We start from the raw sequence: 12,595 nt of genomic DNA, 5'->3' as shown, positions 1-12,595 counted from the left end.
CCTTTACAAATAGGATCTCAAAATAGAAACCTTCTTCAAACAATCTAACCTATCCACATTTTGCATAGCTGCATCAGGATAATTAAACAAGTACATAGCCATTGATGTCCCTCTTTCTTAAAACTTAACCATTAATCTTCATTTTTCTTAAATCTTCAAGGTGATAATGGTTTCATTTAGACATGGGAGACAATCCTCATGATGGCAGTAACCACTGTATCTTAATATATTCAGCACTGTCTTCTGTGCTTAAGGCCACCTGCTGTGTATTTCACACTCTTTCACATCACAGAGAGATGCAAACTTTGGCTGTAAATAAAACTCCTCAATTAGGATATTTACAAATAAACATTACTCACAACCAAAAGCTTGAATGAGGCATAAGCCATTGCTTACTTCACACAGCTTCTAAACGTTGATATTTAACAAATGACTTTCTCACGCTCCACACGCTACTGTTCAGCATCTCCCGAATCACCATGAGATTATGATCCAACATCTTTCTACATTCTAATACAAAGGCAAAAATGTACAATTCTGGTAGCTACATACATTTGTATCACTCAAAAATATTCCTATCCTCCTAATTATACAAAATTCAATAAAATTACTTACTTTCTTGTTTATATCAGATGCATAGTATTATGAACGAAAACTGCTATGACTGTGTTCTCAAAACATAACATTCAAATGCGTCTGCTTATAAATTCAAATTAACATATAACGTTTAACGTTACATAGAACTTTCATCCAGTCGGAACACATTTTTAGAAAAACAGAAATTTTATGTCTCAATTTAAATAAATTTAAACATGCACAATATAATAGTCACAGATTATCAAATTTTCACATTTGTTCATATTGTTGATAATTTTTCAATAAATTTAATTCTTAAATTTTAATTTTAAAGGAAGAAGTTCCATTCTATGCCGTTGTTCAACCCAACAGGTACAATGCTGTTCAATTTATATATCCACCTCTGCTCCATATGACATAATGTCAAATCATGATTGCTCCACCTGGGATAGTGCACTAAACACTCCAAAATGATACATTTTAAATCTTTAAATTTTTGACTATGTTGTAAACAATGAGATACCATTGGTGCAGTATGCTTTTTCAAACGTAAACAACTATGATGTTCCGACAATCTGATTTTAACTGATCTAGTAGTCTTTCTTATGTAAACCTTTGGACAAGGGCTGAAGATAACCTGGATTAAATTATTAAATAATGAAATTAATGGAACAGTTTTGCACAAGAGAAAATAATGTATTTTGTTTTTATGAGCAGGCAAGGCAACCTTGAGTGAGGAACAGAAGCAGTTTGTGTAGAGAACTGTCTCCAGCTCAAGGCCTAGCAACTGAACACAGAATGGGGGGAGTATACCAGATAATGGTACTTTGACATCATTAGTTTAGGTAAAGGTTCCCATTCCAAATAAGGGAGGCTTCCGAGTATGAAGAAAAAAAAAAAAGAACAAACATTGTCAGCAATATTGGTCTATAAGGATGTAATGTGTAGCTTAGAATCTGAGCAGGCTTGGGTAGTACGTCACGGTTAGATGCTCCAAGCCACTCCCAAGAAACTTGTATCTTTCTTGTATTCTTTTTCTGGCTTTTCTTTGCTTTCCATAATAAAGAGTATTATTGAGTAATATAAAGGCTGTGAGTGTTTTTATATAACAAGCCAGCCCACGCAGCAAAATCCCTGAGTGCTACGGGCCTCAGGCAGTAAATTGAGAACTTCTTGTGAGGTAAGAAAGGTAACCACCAAATAAAAGTCCCTGCCCTGGGTGTGAGGAAGGTAAGGAACTTGGAAGTCGCTGAGACAGCCGCCCTCAGGACTTCAACATATTGGTGCCATGACTCGGATCTAAGGCAGCTGCTGAACTCGCCCACAGGATGATGAAATGGCACTTGCCATCACTGGGTTAAGTTTCAATTTTGTTTTAATATTTTATCTTATTATTAATTCATGCGCTCTACTTATTAGTTTAGTGAGTTGTTATCTTTTACGTGTTTTCTTTCTCTATTTCTTACTTAAGATGAGACAGTTTTGTTCAAAGAGGGCTGTCCCCGTCCCGGCAGTGGCACAAATGCCTACACCGGTTGCACAAGTAATTAGTTGCTATCGCCCTAATGAAAAGCAGATTCTGAAATGTCATAATAGCTTAGCTAGCACATGCCAGCCCCGAGACATTCCTTCTTTCCCTATAGCAGAAATCTCAGTTTCTGATGATCATGTTACAGCATACTCTATTGTTCAGACTCAGACTAAATTATGTGCCCTTGAGTTAGCCCAAAAGCAACAGCATAGTGCTACTTCTACTGATTCACATGACTGTGATACCTTGCCCATAACTCCTGCTGTTCCTTATGAGACCCCCTATAGGAGACCACCTCAAGGCTTTAACCAATGTGAAGGGGAACGATGGCACCCCACCCCCATTTGGATATCACCTCAGAGGAGAGACCCCAAATTGACTTGTTGGCACTGTGGAGAACGAGGACACTTTTCCCGTGAATGTCATAGGCGGACAAGTAAGATACTTCTAAAGCCCTTGGGATGCGGAGAGGGGAATACTTTGTCTCCTGCCGACAGCCCTTAAGATTTAACGGTAGGATTAGAGTGAGAGGAGAGGTTTTTTCCCCTTCCTAGTTGCAGGAGCTGTTATGCTAACCCTAGCATCCCCCACCCTTAGGAATTCACTTATCTCAGTAGCAAAGAAAAAAACAAACAAGCGCCCAGAGCAGTCAGTTTGCTTTAGAGTTAAAGCATGAATCAAATGTAAAGCTTTTATTTATGACCCGATTCAGAAACAATTTGCTTTGATTAATTTTAGGTTACAACGTATTAATATACATTAACTAATTCCCAGAATTGAAAGGTTTTATTTTTGGTACATAAGAAAGAACAGTTCTCTGAATTAACAGTTTTAGACACTCTAATAGGAAAGTGAGTTGAACAGGTTCTTCTTTTGGGAAGAAAGGATGTTGTTTAGTTGCATAGAGGGTACTAGTATGTGATTAGAAGGTAAGAGCAAGTGAATCAGAAGATATGGATTGTGTGGTACATAGAGAAAAGGATAATGGGTTGGAATAGCTTTATGAAGGTACATTAGAATGATAGATTAGCCTAGGAGTGTGTTGAAAGATGCTGCTCAATCATTTAAATTGAGAAAGAAAAAAAAACTAGCAGACAGCACTGATATGCATGCTTTTTCTTGAAACTATTAATCCTTCATTGATGCAGTGAGCGAGCATTTTCTTTTGTATGCCCATTCAAAAGTACTGGTAATTCCCCGTTCTGTCTCACAAAAGAGGAGAAAAGAGATTATTGAGGCATCTTATCTTAGATGATTGTGTAATCCGTCCTTTATTTTCATTCCTCAATTGCAAAAGATCCCTAGGTAACTCATGGCCGCCGCTCATGGGTAGCGGTGAGAATGCAGAGTGATTTACCTGCTTTGTATCTTTCAAGAAACTTTCCCCTGGTAGAGTTAGGAATGTCAGCTTGTAAGAGAGGTATCGCAACTGCAGCTACAGCACAGCTCGAGACAAATTATACAGTACTAAATTCCATGTGCAGAAGTTCATTTTTCAAAGAAAACATGTTTGCGTAAAAATGTGCTCGTTTGAAGCTACTTTTATAACAATTAGATTTAATTTATTATCAGATATTGCTTTTCCTTGTTTCAGAATTAAAAATAATTCCTAGGGGAATTAATGGTAGATTTAAGGGAACTTATAGCATTAAGATAAAATTCTGATTTAATTTCAGAGATCATTAACTGTCTTTTTTCCAGAGAAGGGTGGCAAATGTTAGAAACGGAACTGTTTGGGGAACATCAGAGCACCTTTATTAGGAATATTGACAATTTGATTGCTGAAGGAGCAATTACTAATGTTAAAGTTTAGAACTTGAAAGGACACTGGCAGTTAAAGGGTTAGTAGCAGAATCTTAGCAGCAGAGAGAGGGGGGGGGGGGGGAGTGGGGGAATGGGAATGCAGAGAAGTGTTTTTTCAGGAGAAAACAAACGGGAAAAAGAAAAAAAAACCTCCATTCGATCCTTTAGTTTAGAAACAGATTGGTGAGGAATTAAAAGATGTTAATAATAATAATAATAATAATTGTTGCGGTCGCCACCGCTTCCCCTCGCCTTGGGCTCAACCCTGCCTACCTCCGCTTCAGGAACCGCCGCGTTCCGCCCACTCTGGACCCTGGGGCCGTCTCTCACTCCACGTGGCGGCCGCCATTACGTGCCTGCTTCTCCTCAGTCTTGCGCGTGTGCGAGGACGCCCGTCTTGAGTGCTCAACTCCCGGAAGCTTGGCCCCGCCCGTGCTGCTGATGTCACGTCCAAGGCCCGATATAACCGGCGCTCAAACTCTCTCTCATTGCCTTGCAACGAGGTTCACAACTGCTTAGTTGTTCTGAGTTGTGCTCTTGTTGTTCTCTATGGTTTCCTGCTTCTGACCCCGGTTTGCCTACGACTCCGCTTCAGCCTGCTGCCTGCCTCTGACGCCGGTTGTCTACAGACTCTGCTTCAGCTACAGCCCGTTCCAGTCCTGGTTTGCTACAGACTCTGCTTCAGCTTCAGCCCGTTCCAGTCCTGGTTTGCTACAGACTCTGCTTCAGCTACAACCCGTTCCAGTTCTGGTTTGCTACAGACTCTGCTTCAGCTACAGCCCATTCCAGTCCTGGTTTGCTACAGACTCTGCTTCAGCTACAGCCTGCTTCAGCCTCCGGTTTGCTACAGTTTCCGCTGCCGCCCGCTGCCCTGCCATCAGCTGTCCCTCGGCCATGTACTGCCGGCCCCTGCTTCCCGGGTACCTTGGACTTCCTATATTTCCAGTTTACTCTGGTCCCGGCCTAAGCGCACCTCTGTCTCTGGACTCTCTGACTATATTCCAAGTCCCGAGGACCCGGGGCCCTACGGGCTCCTCCTGGGGGGTTCCTGGTTCCCGGGTGAACACCTCCTGTCTGAGGCTCCGCCTCCCGGCCTGCCCCGTCACCCTCGGTGGGCCGGCCCAAGGGTCCACTACCTCGCCAGCAGTGTCCGACTGCAACAATAATAGCCTTAATTTAGCAAGAATGTTTAATTTTGTTTACAGTGACAAAGCAAAAAGATTTGGTCATTACACCCGTACACCTAAAACACCCCCTAAGCCTTTTTCTTGCAAATCCAAATTAATTCTATCAAATTGCCTTTATGTCAAAATTACAAATACACACTAACAATGATTTGCTGTTTAAAGGCTGAGGCTGGGTATTGGTCTATACCATGACTGGTGGTGGTGCCTCCTCGGGGCATAACAGTAGAGACAGGAAGGTGACTTCATGACTGCTATTTGCTGAATTGATGATTTCAGAATGTTTATTTCACTGTAGCCATTGCTTTAATTTTGTTGTATGCCAGACTTTATATTTTTCCAGGTAAATACCAGATGAAACACTTGAAGATGCTTTTTGGTTTGATTTTTGGGCTCAAGTGTGTGTTAAGTGTTGTCTGTCTTGGTGTTATTTGTGCATCATTATGACTGAAGAAGGCAATGAATGAATATGTGTCAGTTCAGTGAAATATATGTTTCTATGTAATGTCTGAGCATCTGAGTTGTTTGTGGTTTAGACTATTGCAAGTTTAGTAATAATAGAGTTCTGGTCATGATAGAATCTTTTCACTAATTAATTTGAATTTGTTTTCCTCTTTATATTAGGGTTTGATCAGTAACATACACATCTCACTTAATAATGAATTAAGAGGCTATGCTTTGATGTCAAGGAAGTGCACCATGCTGGAAGAACTGTGTATGCTACATGCGTCGTTGATTTCAGAAATCATCCCATCCTTTCCATCCATTGCAACAAAAGCCATCAGAAGCCATCTTGCACCCTTCATTTTATGAACTGAAATGTCCACACCTCTTGCCTGATTTGCTCTTTATGTTTGTTTTTTTCTATGCCTTACACAGATGCAGTTTTCCTTGCTTGTATGGGTTATTGTGCCTTTGTTTGACATGTGATAGCTGATTGTCATATATACCTAGTCAATATTGGGTGCCTATTTGCAGATGTCATTATTTAGACAGAATTAATGCAGTTTTTCTGGGTGTTTTGTAGCATTTTCCAGTCCTATAATTTCTAATACGTTTATGCATTTACTTGCTGAGTCAGATGTATGATTGCTTGATGTGTTCTCCTCTATCTCTGTCTGTGGAAGCTGGTCTGATCACATTCAGGGTTCAAGAGGGGTATATAGTTCTTTCTCCCTTATTTCATTTTATTTTTCTTGACTTTCTTCACTTTCCTGTGCAGGGACTCACCCAGGTGATTTGGTAGCCCTACAGAGACATTACACAAAGCATAGCAAGCACTTCAGTGCAGGTGTTTTATCCTACACACACATTATCTGAATTTGGCTATAATAATAAATGTTTACTCTGATTGTTCCTGATTGAGGAGAGAATTGCAGCAGTTGTTAGATTTCCTTAAATTTTTACAAAAACCTCCCTATTAGCTATGGAGGGTGTCATTCTATTGGTTACAGGGTTCCTTTTTCAATTTTTATGGTACAGGAAATGCAGTGCTTACAAGCCATTTTTGGGAGTTGTGACTTATGAGTTTGAATATGCTTTTAACAAAACTATTGGTGAATTATCACAGCCATATGTATGAAGGATTATTTGTTATTATCCCAAAATGGAGTATGTGCTATTGTAAAAGGACAAGGTTGTGTTTCCATTGATGATAATTCTGAATTGGCAGTGGATTTGTTCTACTTGGTGGGGACAATTGTTAAACTGGCTCATATTTCTAGGGGAAATTTGCAGTGGTTTCTTGTTTATTTATTTATTTATTTATTATTTTTATTATACCGAATTTCATGATAGGAATCACATCAACCCGGTTTACAATTAACAATGTGAGTAAAGGCAAAGAGTAACAAAGTAAAGAACATTTCCCAATTCAACATCAAATATAGTATGAAACTTAAAAAATATTATAACAATATTTAGGATGTGAGAAAGTTACAAAAAAACAAGGAAAAATAACTAGGATATGAAAGGGGAGGAAATTGTAGAACGAATATTAACATTTTGGTCAGCTGTTTGCTCTGTTTCTTTTTGTGAGTGTTGTTTGCTCTGTTTGTGAGTGTTGTTTGCTCTGTTTCTTTTTGTGAGTGTGGAAGTAGTATGTATGTGTTTACCTACCTGTTTATTGTTTTATGGGCCTAAACAATGTCTCCTATCACTTTGAATGCAGTCAACATTTAGAGGTCAAGTATGACACAGAACCTCTATGCTCCTCTTGATACAGCAGCTTCCCTGGTAAGAAACCTCCTCAGGATGAGTCATGTTGACAATAACGGGTAAGATCAGAGTATGCCCTCTGACAACCTAAGACAGTTGCATGGCCCTGAGTATGATGATTGTCCCCAATCATTAAGAGGGAAATAATGAAGATGTGGGTTATTTGTTAATTGCTGCTGTAGGAGAAAGCTACCTCATGTTAACAAGTAACTGGAACAAGAAGGCCTGAACAGCATGGGAATGCAGAGTAAATGTGAAGATGAGAAAGGTGCCGAGAAAGTAAAAAAGTTGCTGAGTGGGCAGAGAATGTGTGATGTCTGAGAGACATGTGAGGGAAATGTACCAGCAACGTAAGAGAATATGAGAGCCATGTTTAACAGCCTAAAAGAGGGTAATGCAAATTTAAAACAATGCTACGTTTACTTCCATAAGGAAACACAATCTCATTCTTTCGGTTTCCTCTATCTTGATTTCTTTGTATAAGATTTGGTTAGTTCACCACTAGGATGGGTAATGCTGGACAACCTAATACAGCTGGATATGGGCCATTTGGTGTGAAGAATTAGTAGTGTTAATTCTTCAAGAGGGGAATGAAGATAACCTGGATTAAATAATTAAATAATGAAATTAATGGAACAGTTTTGTACAAGCGAAAAGAATGTATTTTGTTTTTATGAGCAGACAAGGCAATCTTGGGTGAGGAACAGAAGCAGTTTGTGTAGAGAACTGTCTCCAGCTCAAGACCTAGCTACTGAACACGGAATGGGGGAGTATTCCAGATAATGGTACTTTGACATCATTAATTTAGGTAAAGGTTCCCATTCCAAATAAGGGAGGCTTCCGAGTATGAAGAAGAAAAAAAAAGAACAAACGTCAGCAATATTGGTCTATAAGGATGTAATGTGTAGCTTAGAATCTGAGCAGGCTTGGGTAGTACGTCACGGTTAGATGCTCCAAGCCACACCCAAGAAACTTATATCTTTCTTGTATTCTTTTTCTGGCTTTTCTTTGCTTTCCATAATAAAGAGTATTATTCAGTAATATAAAGACTGTGAGTGTTTTTCTATAACAAGCCAGCCCGCGCAGCGAAATCCCTGAGTGCTATGGGCCTCAAGCAGTAAATTGAGAACTTCTTGTGAGGTAAGAAAGGTAACCACCAAATAAAAGTCCCTGCCCTGGGTGTGAGGCAGGTAAGGAACTTGGAAGTGGCCGAGACAGCCGCCCTTGGGACTTCAACAGGGCATGTGATAAAGTGTATAACAAAACTACTATTACAGTTGAAAAGCAATTTTATGGAATACTCTTTTTTGTCAGCTCGATTAATAAACATAGTTTTATACATAATTTCATAACTCATACAATGCCCACATTAAAAGTTACCTTTTTACCTTATCCCCTAATAAAACTGTCTGATTTACAGTTGAATTTGGTAAAATGGCAGGACAAATCCTCTTCATTAAATTTGCATCCCTAGAATAAGAAAATATAATCCTTTTGTTCATGCATGGAACAGTGGACAAAATCCTCCAATTTTTTCTCATTATTTTAGACAATTGATTAGATAAAATTGAATGACATAGAATACAGGTAATGACCTCAGGGTCAGATTCCTTCTTAGAATTATTACTAAGCAAAAGATCATGATTACTGAATAAACCTCTTTTATAAGCTTGTCTAATGCATTTATAAGGATAACTACTATCACATAATTTCTACTGAGAATCTTAGATTCTCTCCTATAATGTCCAATTACACCTTAAAGAATTGTGATACAGGTAAGTTATCCTTTAGCTTTCTGGGGTGGGCACTGCTGTATTCTAATAGATTGTTATGATCAGTGGCCTTTCAATAAATCTAGTGCTCAAACCACCTTTTTCATTTTTATAAATGACCACATCTAGAAAGTTGATATTTAAAAAAATCAAATTGTAAAGTGAACTGAATGTGTTCATTGCAACTATTAATCCATTTGTGGCAAGTGTGGAGTTGTTCAATTGAACCACTCCCTAACAAAATAATGTCTTCAATATACCTCTTCCAAATCCTGATGTTAATAAGGAATGGAGAGCATTCAATCCACATTTTCCCAAAGGCTGCCATGTAAAGAGTGGCCAGTGAGGGCACCATCATGGCACCAATGGCAGTACCTGAAATCTGTTGGAAAAACTTGTCATCAAATACAAAATAATTCTTCTTCAAGGCTATAGATGCTAACTGGAGAATAGTAGGTACTGCATATGGTCTAACACATGATTCTAGCATTTGTTCAATGATAAGGATACTATATAGCCTCTTCCTTTAGGATACTCATATAAAGGGAGTTAATATTCATGGTAACTAAAAGACAGTGAGATCTTCATCTATACTTTCCATCTCATTAATAAACTGAATCGTATCTTTAATATAAGAGGGAATCTTGACCAGAAAAGGTTTCAAAAATGTATCCACTTAAATGGAAATGGGCTGTAACACAGAATCATTACCTGAAACTATAAGTCTGCCGGGCAGATTGACCAAAGATTTATGACTCTTGGGAAGCATATACATTGTGGGTATTCTAGGATGTTCCTTATTCATAAATCTATTCTCTTTTCATTTAAGAAACCCACTTTTCAAAGCCTCCATGGTAATATGCCTGATCTGATTTTTAATGACCTTAGTAGGGTCAGACACCAAATGGCTATAAGCAGTTACATCATTCAATTGTTTCAGAACTTCATTTATATAATCTGTGCAATTCTGCACCACAATTGCCCCACTTTTAGCCTGTTTGTTTATGATGTTCTTATCTCTGGATAAACTTGTGAGAGTAAATCTTTCTACTTTACTTAAACTGTCAGGAAAAAGAAAAACATTTTTTTTCTTCCAATTTACAGACATCTTCTAATACTAAAGATTGAAAAGTAGCAACAGCTGCATTAAGAAGTCCTGGGGGAATCCATGTGGACCGTGGACTCACTATTCCTTGTATTTCAGACACTGGATTTTCAGAAAAATACATCTTTAGACAGAGATTCCTAATAAATATATTCAAATGCACTCTAAATTGAAAAGAGTCATAATTATTTTGTGGTGCATAGGAAAGACCTCTAGATAGCAATTTAGTCTATCTGCTGTTAGTGAGCAACTGGACTGATTATTTATGACTAATATTGTTTCATTAGTTTGGTATTGGATCTCATCCAGCCTAATGGCTGTGTCTGATTCCTCCAATCATGCTACTTCTTTTTGCTCCTGAACTTGTCTGGTTTTGGTTCCAAAAAATTTGGATTCATCAGTGAATCATTTTTTATCACTACTGGATTCAGACTTTGAAGAGGAACCAAAAGTTACCTTTCTGTTGTTTTTCTTAAACATCCATGGATAGAGCCCTTGCTATAATCACTGTCATTCTTCTGTATTTTATATTTAAACCAGATACAAAAAGACCACTGTTAAGTTTGCACTGCCTATCTTGTGCAAATGAAATGGAATAAGCAAATTGTTTTCCAATAGTAGGAATATTTCACAAAGAAAATTTAAGCCCAGGCAATAAATTCAAGGGGATAGGGGAAACTAACTTGCTTTCAGTCTTCACCCAACATAGAATATAGCCACTAACTGGATCATTCACCATCCAAGATGCCCCTTGCTGTAAAAGAAACACATGGTGGTAAAAATAAAAATCTGGGAAGCTGACACCTCTCTTCTCCTAAATGACTTAAACTTAGGCAAAGTGATTCTAAGTGTACAATGATGCCACAAGAATTTGGACAGTAATCTATCAATGACTTTATAAAAATCAATGGTAAAATGAAAAGGTACCATAATTAATTTGTATGTAATTACCATTTTTATAGCGTCCAATCTCTTCCACCAAGACAGATGGTGGATGTAAAGAAAATTAAGAATTCATTCTGAGCTTTTAGAGACAGTAGATTCCCAATCATTATGGAAATACATACTCAGATATTTCAGTCCATTCAAAACCTTACAGTGTCAGATCTCCAAGAGGAACACAATGCCCCAAAGCATTTAATGACATTAATTCAGACTTCTTCCAATTGAGTTTTTAAACTGAAAAAACTGGAAACTTTTCAGTTCCCATAAACAAAGCAGGGATTGAGACAGTGGGATCTGAAATATAAAGAAGGATATCATCTGTATATGCAGATTATTTACATATTTTATCCTGAAAAGATATACACAATATGGTGTCCCGCTGTCAAATAGCTAACAGCGATAGTTCCAATGCTAAATTAAAAAATGAAAGGAGACATAGGGCACCCTTGTCTGGTCCCATGGAGTACAGCAAATGGTTCAGAAATAATACCATATAAACCGGTCAAATACTTTTCCTGCATCCAGAGAAAGTGAGGTCACTGGGAATGGGACATTTTTAGCATGATGGATTAAATTATGAAAAGTCCTGGCATTATCAGTAATGAGCCTACCTCTGATGAAATTGGATTGATCTGGATGGATTAAAATCTTTATTATGTCTTATAATCTATGACTTTAGCCAATATTTTATAGTCTACATTGATTAAAGGTATTGGTATATTGTTCAAAACTGCCTAAAGATCTCTTCCAGGTTTTGGAAGAGCAGCAATCTGGGCCTCAGTAAAGCTATCATCTGAATAGCCACTTTATTTTATCTGGAGGCAAAGAATTAAGAAACTAGGTGAAAGGAGATCCTGAATGACTCTATAAACTCAATTGAAAGACCGTCTCAGCCAGCTGCCTTCCTACTTTACTTTCCTCAAGCAGCATTGGAGCAGAGGAGTAGCCTAGTGGTTAGAGCAATAGGCTGGGAAACAGCAAATTTCAGGTTGCAATCCCAATGCTATTCCTTGTGACTTTAGGAAAATCATTTTACCCTCCATTGCCTCAGGTATAAACTTAGGGGTAGATTTTTAAAAACAGCGCGATCGCGTACTTTTGTTTGCGCAGCAGGCGCAAACAAACGTACGCTGGATTTTATAAGATACGCGCATAGCCGAGCATATCCTCTAAAATCCTGGATCGGTGCGCGCAAGGCTGCCGATTTTGGGCAGCCGGCGCGTGCCGAGCCCCGCAGCCTGCCTCCGTTCCCTCTGAGGCCGCTCCGAAATCGGAGTGGCCTCGGAGGGAACTTCCTTTCGCCCTCCCCTCACCTTCCCCTACCTAACCCACCCCCCCCGGCCCTATCTAAACCCCCCCTTACCTTTGATCCTAGATTTACGGCTGCGAGAAGCAGATGTAAATCTACGTCGCCAGCGGACTGCTGGCGCGCCGTCCTCCGGCCCGGGGGCTGGTCCGGACG

The sequence above is a fragment of the Rhinatrema bivittatum genome, unplaced genomic scaffold, assembly GCF_901001135.1.
Source record: "Rhinatrema bivittatum unplaced genomic scaffold, aRhiBiv1.1, whole genome shotgun sequence".
In the NCBI taxonomy this organism is placed as follows: domain Eukaryota; kingdom Metazoa; phylum Chordata; class Amphibia; order Gymnophiona; family Rhinatrematidae; genus Rhinatrema; species Rhinatrema bivittatum.
This window is presented reverse-complemented; position numbering follows the sequence as displayed.